This window comes from Metopolophium dirhodum, chromosome 5, assembly GCF_019925205.1.
Source record: "Metopolophium dirhodum isolate CAU chromosome 5, ASM1992520v1, whole genome shotgun sequence".
Taxonomy (NCBI): domain Eukaryota; kingdom Metazoa; phylum Arthropoda; class Insecta; order Hemiptera; family Aphididae; genus Metopolophium; species Metopolophium dirhodum.
In genome coordinates this window covers 20,180,993-20,191,486 of record NC_083564.1, presented here as the reverse complement: position 1 = coordinate 20,191,486, position 10,494 = coordinate 20,180,993, and the positions used below count along the sequence as shown (strand labels likewise).

The 10,494-nt window shown below is 32.8% G+C and overlaps 1 long non-coding RNA gene across 1 annotated transcript; it reads right to left on the bottom strand.

Annotated features, from left to right (window-relative positions):
* Window positions 1-4,069: 4,069 nt before the first annotated feature.
* On the bottom strand, window positions 4,070-9,262 carry LOC132945222 (uncharacterized). Its single transcript, XR_009664526.1, has 3 exons — window positions 8,195-9,262; window positions 5,563-5,882; window positions 4,070-4,312 (listed from the first exon to the last, which is right to left on the bottom strand). It is a non-coding gene; the product is annotated as an uncharacterized LOC132945222 (long non-coding RNA).
* Between the last annotated feature and the right edge of the window lie 1,232 nt (window positions 9,263-10,494).

Here is a 10,494-nt window from a genome sequence, read left to right as displayed (position 1 = left end):
CTAGAAAATATAATATACTATAATAAACTAAAAGAATAGAAAAAATAAAATTAACTAGGTGAGTGCGTGCCACTACGTTCTTCGCTGCATTATTGAAGTGAAACCTCTTTTTCTACAATTTATAGATTCTTTCAAATGAATTTCTATGTACATAACGTTATAATATCTTTTAAATCCAATTTTGTTTTTACCTACTTGCTTAGGTTATACCTACTGTGAATAAATAAATAAATAAATATCACTGTGAGTTGGGCAGACGAGGCGATTTCACAGCGGTGCACTTTTAAGGATTTATGCGTCACCGGTTTATTAACCACCTGTCTATAATTTATTATATTCATTACGTAGATATAATTCAAAATACGCGCTTAAGGGGTACGAGTGTTATTACATTTTTAATTTTATTTTAGAGAAAAAGTTATGATAGGTATTTTATAATTTTAGCTTTTATTTATCGTGAAAAAAAAACGAAAACATGTACGCAGCAGGACTATATCTAATACAGTATAGGACAGCTGGAACGTATAATTATTTGTACTCTAGCTGATCCCATTGATAAACTGTTAACACTCTTTATCTCAAAAAGCACTACCGTTTTCGGAAAATTTTTTTTTGTATAACTTGAATTAAGTAATTACTTAAAACAACATTTCCTGAAAAAACATTATATTTTTTACTGTTTTAAGATTTCGTTTGGACATAAACGTACATTTTTTTATTTTTTATTCCTAAGCAGATTATGTTTCTGAGAATCGGTATATTATGTGTACAAAGCAAATTTTAAACGTGCAATATTAGTTGTAACTTACAAGTATTTTATGTTTGTATTATAGCTGAGTGGTGGAGCAATGTTTTTGATGGGGTACCGTTGTGACGTTAGACTCCTCTCATCTATACTTAAAACTCTACTAATATCAAATAATCGTAAGAAAATTTAATTTTTATGTTTTAAAATTCTCAAAAAACATTCACTGTTTGAGTATAGGTATGTAATTAAAATGTGTGTTGTCTGCCAAAAAAGTAAAAACTTAAAAAAAATTATAACGATTACAAGTAGGTAGTAAAAAATTGTTATAAAATAAATATGTTTTTAGCTGGTGATATACTTTTTTTTCGTAACGTTTTCGTTGTCATAGTAACTGTTATTTACAAAAAAATATTAGATATTTATAATTCATCATAAATTACATCTCGTAGAGAAAAAATATCGTGAATTTTTTTTCAAAAATGTGGTTTATGATGTCTTTAAAGTTTAAAGTATGTAAAAAAATAATACCATTCAAAACCGTAAAAGTTTTTTCGAGTGTTTAAATGAGTGTTTGTCATTAAAATAATCACCATGTGCTTAAATACTTGCGGAAAGCGAAATTCGGTTTTTCTAAAAAAATCGCCTACCATGACGATTATTTATGCAAAAACTTTTTGTATTTTCATCGAAATCTTGCGACCGAGCCGTATCTAATTATACTCTGGTAATTATGTAAAGTAGAACCTTATAAAGGTTCAATCAGACTCAGTTATTGAAAAACCGTCACCTTATCACATTATTATACAAACCATATTCCGTTGTATATAATAATAAATTGATATAGCGTTTCCTCGTGTCTGAACGGCACTGTTCCCGTTTCACAGACATTGACTTATTTTTTATTCGTTATAAACAGTCTTCTCTACGCGTGCGCGCCTGCTCGAGTACAATTTAATAATAATATTATTATTATCGCTGCCCGACCCCGATATATAACCTTCGGTCTTTGCTCCGAGATGATAAATTTATCTTTAGCAATGATCGGTGTGATCTTGAATGTGTGTGTGTGTGTGTGCGAGCTGAATCTATAAATGAACACTATATTATTATATTAAATACAGAGCGAATATTGAATTAGTTATATATTATGAATTATATGATACATTGATATATTATTATTATGATTACATTTTATACGAGAAACCTAGATTCGTTTGCCGTTTTTTGGTCTTTGCCCATCGGTCATTGTTGTTTCGTCACACCTCCGCAGTGACAATGATCTACAATATAATATTATATTATAAAAATAAAAAAAAACATTTTTACTCAATTTTAAATGTTTAACCATCCGAAAACAAAAACACTTGAGTACAGGCGTACTATTAAGCAGAACCTAAGTTTTCAGAAGTTTGTACCTACGACAAGACTACGAAATCGAAATGTCGCAAAGACGTGACTATACATATTATGTTATTTGTATAATATGGCAACTAAGCAAAACCGTTTAGTACTGCACTATAGGTATCATCATCCGGGATGTCTGAAAAACGATCGCCAAAAATGAATTCATCGTTCTCGCGATGGTTAAGGATACAGATAAATACAGAAGGATGCGATGGATACAGGCTAAGTACATGTATACCATTATATACCGAGTGATTCATTCAACTTAAGACACTCATAACCTATTGAAAAAATATACTATTGTTTTAGAAAATATTTTCAACCTACTGCAGTAGCTATACCATCATCCGGGACGTTCAAAAAACGAACGCCTAAAATGAATTAATCGTCCTCGCGACGGTTAAAACTTCACACACGTTAGATACAGAAGGGTGCGATGGATACAGGCGAAGTACATGTATACCGTTATATACCGAGTGATTAATTCAACTTAAAACACTCGTTACCTATTGAAATTATACAAATGTTTTTGAAAATATTTTTGTTACACGGTTTCAGGTCGTTACAAAACAACGTTTTTTTTTTTAAAAAAAATCATATTTTTAAATATTTTTCATCCTTGTGATTTTTTTAAGTTTTTATACTTTTTTGAATTACAACATATTTATATTATATACAGTTTTAATTTCATCTTCGAAAGCAGAATACTTTTCCGAGTATTTCGATACATAAAAACCTTTTGTTTTAGTAGGTTATATTACAGTTATATATTTCTCACGTCTTGTTTTGATCGTGCAGATTGTTAAAGGAATAATATGGTATTATAATAATATACATAACAATATATATATATAGGTATAAGGTACCGCGGGTATCGAATTTCACGAGACGATAATTTTACTATTAATCAATTAAAATGTAAATGCAATGCATAGATTACTATAAATGTCATAATACTTTGGCAATTTAATAATTCATATCGGAAAATATTTCTATAACTACCAAGGTACTTACTTATATTTTTAAGAGGATGTTATAATACCCGTCATTTAAATAGTAATTTAAATATTTACATAGATCGATACAATTATACGGATATGTGTTATTGTTAAATGCTAATTAAAATCAATATTATACTTTCTAGCTAAATACAGGCGATAATGTGCCTTCGATGTCGATAAATAGAAATCGATTTAAGAGTCTAAACTCTATAGTACATAAAATAAAGATGTAGATATTAAAATTTGTCAACAAATTTACGATTAAATTAGTAGGCGCACTGTGCGTTTCATCATCGGTAGTGCCAATATTATTATTGCTGACTTATGTATAACGCGTTATTATATGCCTGCAGCGGATGTTGTAAAATAAATCAAAATATTAATTTGAAAATGAGGTGTATACAGTATAGAGAAAAAAAGAATTACTATAAATTATTAAAAACTTCGGGTTTTCTTTTGAACGTTAATCTCATATTTGGAGCCAAACAAAATAAAATATGAAAATCATTGGGTCGAATCGGCTTTCCCCCTTATATTATATTAAATTACTATCATATTTTTTTTATGACAGGGGGTGTGTATTATAGACACCACGGAAAATACTATGGACGTCTGCCAGAAATGCACCATCGAAAGTGTATATTGCGATTATTTGACATTTTTTTGCACGAACCAGGTTTGATAAATGTCAACTATTTGCGATACTCTCCGTATACAATTATAATATAACAATAGTAGAGTATTGTACCTATATAAGTACATAATGTAACAATAAATCAAACAAACGATTATTTACCAAAGTATAACACCGATTTTCGACCAAATGACGAAAATCGGACACGGTATAATCGCCCTTAAAAGATAATAATAATAATACGCATAGGCATCGAGTCGTCTATGAAGATATAAAAATTAATATTTTTTTAAATAAATATAATATATTTTATATAAAAATAGCAAAAGTGGTAAATTCATACAAATACAATAAAATTAATTAAATAATATGAAAAAAAAAAAATTACACGTAAAAATAAAAAAACAATATTACAAGCACATACGTCGAAAATGTTAAATAAAAGTGGTCTCGTACATCTTCGAGTAATATTCGTAATGTCGATGGGTTTTCTGACTCAACTGTATAACCAAATACAATTTTAATCTGTAAACAAACAACAGACGAATAAATATAAATACAAGATTAACGTAATTTTAGGTACATAATATTAATAACATGGTCGAACAATAAATCTTTTTTAACTATAATATTCGAGTTGGCGAGGAGTATAATATTATATTATTACGATCTACGTCGAAAACGATCCACAAATTATTAACAATTAATACATTTTATTATTATATAGGTAGGTATACTTTGATTGTATTATATTATTATAATATTATCATCGATTGGCGCGGACAAATAAATATTACTTAACATCGACAACGATCGCTATGGTGTTTTAATATATTTTTAAGGACACAGGTCGATTCGTTCGTTGACTCGTCGACTGTTTTCAATTAGCGAGCGTATACCGTCTATTCTGTCCGAAATGTTACCGCGTGTTACAGTATATATGTTTTTATAATTTATTCAAATTATTATATAATTTTATGTATATCGCGTGTAGCCGCCCGAGGATAAACATATGTGCATCATTGCCTGGCACTCCACTCCGAATTTTGGTTTCAAACCGATAGGTATGGGGATTTGTATATTATTATGAGCCACTTTTGTGCTGGAATTTAATGTCGTGGTGTTTTAATGTTAAGTTATTTAATAACTTGACGTCATGCGATATATTATCATCTCCGAGAGAAGCAACACGTGGCAAATTCCACAACGGTAGTCCTTATTCACAATATACAAGATATTGTAATAATAATATAATATGATGTTATAAGTTATTACGAGCAAAATACCTTTGAAATTTCCTCGTTTCTGCTAGATTTGCGTTCTTATAATAGTCACGCCCAACCCTTCTGATGCGATAAAATTATCTAATCGTTTAATTCATATTCATAAGACCGTAGTGTTATGTTTCGTAATAATACCCACGCGCGACTAACTTGTAACTTGGAACGATTTTATTTTTCAAATTTTTTAACCTGCAATCGCCGACCGCCGCGGTCCGATCTTGTCGACCTAACCGAGATTTCATTAAAGGTTTTTACTCAATACAATATTATGTACCTTAATAACGCGTCGTCTCGTCTGTATAACGGGGACATATTATAATTATGACGGTAAAATGTATGCATTATTGTTATGGGAACGCAGCGGAATCGTATCGATCGATTTAAACATAATATATTTTTCCATGTAATATAATATTATAAGTGTGGGTAAAAATAAGTAAATTAATATATTATAATAAAATTTTTATTATTTTAATCACAAACGGTCCTCACCTATTTCTACGTAAATCTGATATGGCTGCAGACGATGCGTCGTCCTTGTCGTCGTCCCGCGAGAACGCGAATCCGCCTCCGTGGTAGTCGGTATTATAATAATAAAAATAATATAATGATGATGATGATAATATGGTGATGATAATATTCTGCATACAATCCAAATCCGTTTTGACTAAATTGACGGTAATGTGGACTGGCAGCGGAATACATCGTGTGAGTACATATTGTATACAACAATGCGGTCGTATTATAATAATATGTTCCAGTCTCCAGACGTTGTATTGTTTATAATATATCCGGACGACCCCGACAAACAGCTGCGGAAAACAAACAAGTACGTTATAGTAATATACACAAGCAAAACGTTTATATTGTGACACGGTGTGCGTTTATCGACGAGGAGTGGGCGAATAAATAAATTGTCAGAGAACAAAAAGTTATGGAAAAAGAAACATAACCCAGCTGTATTATATTATATAGAATAAAAAAAAAAAATGAAAGAATGTGAACGAAAACCTTTATAAATAAAATGGGTTTGGTGAAAGATTTGAAAAATTTTAAAACGCGGTTGAAAAAATCGCGTTTGTGTAACATATATATATATTATTGTTTAGAATACCATCAAAGATTCTGGGGCCTCCGATAGTCGCGTTCTATATATATAATATTCGTATTTTTCTGGACAGCGGTGGCATTCTCCGAGTGGTGCCGCTGCAGAGGTCAACGAAACGGAAGACGCGTTTTTTTTTCCAAAAATATTACACGATAAATTCCAAACAATAAACATCAAAACCGCTAACGGACAGGAGAAAAAACCGGCTACGGCCTACAAGAAAGGTGACCCGCGATCGACGCATTTTTTAGCGGTTTTCGTCCGGTCACGGAGTCCTTGACCATCGCCGACCGCGATGTCGTCACTCGTCACGACGGTTTCACGGGCGACTGGGGCCGAATTATATTATTATTTATTAATTATAATATATATATATATATATCATATTTTTTTTTTGTATTATAATTTATATATTATATAATATTTATCATAATTGTATTTGTTTGTATTATTATTATGTTATAATATAAAATTCATCGCGGGACGTATAAGAATACGGTAAATATTAATAGTATTCCCGATCGTTTTAGAAGCACGTGTAGGCGCGTATTATAGAAGTATTATAATGGGTACCTATTATAATAATATACTAATTATTGATATCACACTAAACTCGTCCTTATCAATCGCGCGTGCAAATGGGTTTCGTGATAAAATGTCAAATATGTGGTGCTGGCATACCATATTATAGGCGCCGTACTCGTTACCTATGTAGGTATATCACAATAATATATGATTATAATAATATTATCATTGACGTTATTATAACCGTCTCGCCTGTCGTATATTTTTCACGAAATCCCATAATATAATATTATGCATTTTATACACAGGACCGATTGATTTCCGATTGCGCGCACGTAGGTATACTTATTACACTTTAACGACATTATTATGTCTTTGTCAGACGACCGAAAGCAAAAACTCAATTATATTAATATATGTGCGTTCACGAGTTGTATTATTTATACGCGAAAAATGTACCAAAATCGACGATTTTATTTGATAAACCGCTATAGGTTTATACCGTACACTATAATTTATTATATATTATTATTGGGTGTGCGCGCGTAAATGGTTTTTCAATCGTGACGGATCGTCTTTACGGTCGACGGATACGTCAAAACAAAGTTGACGGAATCAGTTGTAAAAAAAATTGTCGATTGTAGGTAGTAAGTATACAGATATTGTATTGGCTTCGGCTGAGACGTTAAGGTTTCGGGATTTTTTTCGATTTTGGTTTTTAAGTCAGACCAGTGCGTATTATTATAGGTATGCGAATGGTCATCGACGTCGTATTTGGCGAAATATTATTGTGTTCTAACGGATGAACGCATCGAATCGAATATTTAACGACCGTAACGTTATTTACGTTGTGCGTTTGATGTGCACATTGATTGTGCAGAAGATTCGCGAGTGTATACAACAATAACAATAATAGACCAAAAAAAAAATTATAAAAAATAATCAGTTATTATGGAACGGCCCAAGCACGTCCGACTGCTCGACCGTACACGTATGCGCGAAGACGACCTTTTTCGTTTGGGATCAATATTGCTAGTGTGAGTCTCGATCATAACAGATCAAGCATACTGTAATATATTATAGTACATAACACCTATTATATAGAGTATTATATTATAATGTTATTGTTTTAAATGGACTATACGATATATTATTGTTATTGCAAATTTACGACTTCTGTTATAGTACGGTTGTGCTGGCGCCGGTTTATCGCAAAGCCATGGACGTGATTGAAAACTTATAATGATTATATGGGAAACCGAACATTCGGATTGACGACAGGCGTACTTGACCCTAGAAAACTTTTGAGTCCGATCGATTTGTCCAATGATACAACACAAAATTATATTATTATACCTCCGCGTGTGGGTGATTTATTGAAAACTATACCGTACAGAGCTGCAGCTACAGTTAGCGGTACCTACTGCCTAAGTCTTGGGTGAAAACCGCGAAACGCGCGTTTTAATAAAGCGAAAAAATTCAAACGCTTACCTCGCGAGAACTCGGCGTGGAGACGTAGTGTAGTACTTGTGCGGCATATTATATATAAATATATATTTACAATCGGCGTACATATAATAATTATCATTTATCATAATATCTTCATTTGTGGCCTTGATAATTATAACATAATATTGTATTATATTATACAGCTATAATAGATAATAATACTATACTATAGTTATACTACGATACGAGGGTTCGAAACGTATAGCAAACGTATATTATATTATATTATGTGTCATAGGTATATTATATTATATTATATTATATTCTTCGGGCGGCAGCGTCTCTCTTCGGCGGCGGCGTAGACAGATATATAATAGCATAACCACGGTAACGACGGTATACAAATATCGTATCATATTTTGTACTATGAACGATGGTGTAATAATAAAGTATTATACATAGGTAGGAACATTTTCGGACGGACTTATTATTCTTCTCGTCACGAAAAAAATAAAACCGCTTTACGACTTTCGTCTCACTTCCGGCCGATGCTAACACTTGCGTCGCTTGTCCGTCGCCGTCGCCGTCGTCGTCGCCGCCGTCGTCCTGTTACTTCCTGTGTGCTTTTTCTTGTTCAGCATCGCGTCGAACTTCTTCGTCTTGTTCGTGTTGATCGACAGCAACTTGTCGATCACCTGTCTGATGGTCGAGTGTTTCCTGATCCACGGGTTCACGTACATTGTGTCGCGGAGAATAGGCGTGGTATAAATACCTAGGTATCAGCCGGTATATTATATTATTGTGTCGTGTGGTATGCGACGATATTATAACGACTGTAATACGATAAACGCCGAAACTCGCGAATATTATAATATTATAGACTGCGAAACGATTGCGACCGTAGTGGATGCGAAACGGATGACACGTCGAGACGGAAAACGAGCGAAAAAAAAACAAAAACTATATAATATTATCGTTGCGTACGGAAGTCTATGTGATGTCTGTCGCCGAAATATCCAAGAACTGTGATCGCGAAATATGACTATTGCAGTGGCGATTGCGGTTCCTCTGATATTGACATTGAACTCGGTACTGACCACGAGCGACCGCGCTGCCGACCGTTTTATAAAAAAAAATCATATCGCATTGACCGTGTGCGCACGCGTGCGCCAATCGCCGGCGTCAGCGGTCGTGGAAGTGGTTGACGGACGGGTGGCGGTGGCGGCGGCGGAGACTCGTTAATCGTTAGGTTGTACATAAATTATAATTATTATTATTTATTACCTACGAATAATATACATACATATTACACCTCTATATACGCTTTCCTGAATCGTACTCTACACGTTTCATTATCATAATAAGACGTGGAAGGTATAGACGTCATATTTTCATCCCCACTTAAAAAAAAAAACATTATTAAAAAAAAATCTTTTCGTCGAAATCGTAGGGTTTTAATTTAGTTTTTTTAGTTTTTTTTTCATCTACCCCGTTGGTAATAATAATTAACTTTATGCAATATAATATCGCAATCGTTGTAACCGTACAGTGTGCATAGGTAATTAATACATTTATTTTTAAAAAAAAACACTAAAAATTTAGTACACAATAATACGTATAATACCAATTTCGTTTGTTATATAACCAATAGATGTAACCGGTTTGCTGCATTTTTAACCACTTAATAATTATAATGTTAAAAGTTGTAGGTATACCGTAAAGTGTATAATATTATAGACGGATATATAGTAATATTATAAATTTATAACGTACTAATTTTCTGCACAAAACCCCTCGGGACTATCCCATCTATGCCTTTACTGTTATCTTTCGTTATACCGCTCTAATGATATGTTGTTGAATCTTTATTCGAAATGCGAACGCTGGAGAGAGGTTTTCACGGGATATCCGGTCGCTCACGGATAATCCGGGAGTGTCTGGGGTTTTCCCCGTTTTCTATCGCGTCGTGCGAGCCACTCGACTGCACATCTGCAAACCGGTCTTCCGGAAAACACGATATTTTTATTGTTGTTTTTTTTTATTGGTCACTCGCCATAAATATGCATAATACGCGAGAGATCAATTTTTATGATAATACATTATGACGTCGTCGTATAACCGCATACCTATATATTCAACTCTCTGAGAAGAAAGCGCACAGCGGGAATACACGTTTATACAAAGGTACTATTATAACTATGTACAACTACGATAATAATGAGCAGTTTTTTTTAAAGAGATATTTGTTGCAAATCCGGAGTCACACAAAACCGGACAACTTTATACCTGTCATGTACGAATAACCGGCCGCTGTATATTAGGGTTTGAAAAGATTTCTATTT